General features: G+C 35.6%; 1 pseudogene across 1 annotated transcript; it reads right to left on the minus strand.

Annotated features, from left to right (window-relative positions):
* Positions 1-104: 104 nt before the first annotated feature.
* LOC148211727 (uncharacterized) lies at positions 105-2,000 on the minus strand (annotated as a pseudogene). Its single transcript, XR_015790311.1, has 2 exons — positions 1,883-2,000; positions 105-560 (listed from the first exon to the last, which is right to left on the minus strand). The product of XR_015790311.1 is annotated as an uncharacterized LOC148211727 (transcript).
* Positions 2,001-2,058: the final 58 nt, after the last annotated feature.

Raw genomic sequence — 2,058 nt, forward strand, 5'->3', positions numbered from 1 at the left:
AATTTCAAGAATTACATATCTAATTCAATTTAGAAACGTTTCTATAAATATAAAAATTTATACTACATATTAAGTATCGAAACAGAGACTATATAATAAATACATTAACGAGATATAAGAAGTTTAGCAATTTTCTACCGCTCATCTTCCATCTCTTTTCCACGCCCATAAATTTCACTTTCTTCTGTAACACTAGACTCATTTATTTCATCACTTGAAGGAAGCAAATCTTCATCATCATCATAAGGCTTGAACTCAAGATCAGTTGTAGAATGAGTTCTTATAAAATTATAAAGTTGTCATTGATACAAGAACAATCTTCACTTGTTTTTCAAAAGGAAAGCAATGCTTATGTCGTATTATTCACCGTCTATTCTTCCAAACACCAAATGTCCTCTCAATTGTACACCTTAAAGATGAATGTCTATGGTTAAATATTTCCTTTTTACCTCTTGGTCGACTCCCACGATGAAAATTAGGAAGATGGTATCTTTCACCTTTATAAGGACCTAGATATCCTTTTATTTGTGGATATCCAGCGTCAACAAGATAATATTTACCTACAAAATAATTAGTAGGAAAACGTTCAAAATGTTTATTAATCGAGACTAGTATTAAATCTTGAAAAAAAAATACACTTTTGGTTTCTAAGGTTTAAAGTATGTGTCTATTTGGTTCATGAAATTTCAAAATGGGCACTTTTAGTTTCTGACGTTTAAGAAATGGTTCTAAATGGTCCTTGAAACCCTTTGGCGGTTAGTTGACCTAAAAACATGCTTATGTGACAGTTAAATACTTATTGACTATGATTATATGGCAATTCTAAATTAGATGGTAAAAATATATTAATTTTATACTATGTTGGGTTGATTTCACTGCTGACCTGGCAATAATACATTTTTATTACACCAACCATGGGCTGGAAAGGGCAGTGTATGAAAAGGTGGTCTGTGGACTCATCAGCCTTATTGCACGGACTGCAAATCCAGAGAGAGAGAGGCCAATTCCTGTACTTCTTTTGGAGAGAATCTTGAGATTTTAGGCTCCTAGAAGCCAAGGACCACAAGAAAACTTAAACTTTCTTGGGAATTTAAAAATTCCAAAATGGGAGAAATTAGGGAAGATCTCAGAAAGTTTTAAGAAGGCCGATTTGGACCACATCCAAAGCTTGAATTAGACCCATCTAACTTTCCATTTCCCAATCAAAAAGGCCTATATCCCGGTATCTTGTATTCTCCTCCCAACAATCTGCAATAGATGCCCCCTTCTTCAATGAGATGTTGTAAATGTTGGAAAATGAAGTTCTAAATGTAAAAGGGAAGCTCTCATATATGATCTCTTAGCATTTAGAATAGCATTCATACCTCCTTGCTCCTCTACTCTATCAATTTTATCAATACCATCCTGTAAAATCTTCAGATTCAACTCTACTTTGCCAAACATTTCCTTGTTCCACTTGTTCAAGACAGACGAACTAGCTTTACCTCTTTGAAAGAGTCGATCCAGCTTTGGACAGGAGAAAGGGCATCTATAAAATCTGACCATGTAAACAGACCATTTTTCATATGAATATCAGCTCTTCAATCAATCGGTTGAACATCCTCATGCTTTTGGTAAGCATGCCTCAAATGGATTTCTCTGCTATTCTTCTAACCACATTAAAATCCTCTTCCCCAAACGAATGGTCTGAACACATCCCACTGAGATCCGCCAACTCTTTTCAAAAGGCATCTCTTCCTCTGTAAGAGGAAGGCCCATAAACGACAGTCACACAGCCTCTGAAACACTCTTTAAAAATAATAGAAAAAGATAAAAGAGAATGAACCTATTAAGGAGTCAACCACTTGCACCGAATTTTAATTCCATAAAATAATAATCTCACCTGAGGAACCTGTAGCAGCGAGCTCAACCCAGTCAATGTGCCTCAAGCTCCAAATGGATCTAACCACCAGCCTGTCAATAACTGTGGATATTGGACACGTCATCAATACATGGGTCATTCATAATGTAAGAGTTCCAGCTCACTTCTCCAGCTCATTTTTCTCTCCATTACTTGTG

Source organism: Momordica charantia, assembly GCF_013281855.1.
Source record: "Momordica charantia cultivar OHB3-1 chromosome 4 unlocalized genomic scaffold, Mcharantia_2.0 BLBB01000004.1, whole genome shotgun sequence".
NCBI lineage: Eukaryota > Viridiplantae > Streptophyta > Magnoliopsida > Cucurbitales > Cucurbitaceae > Momordica > Momordica charantia.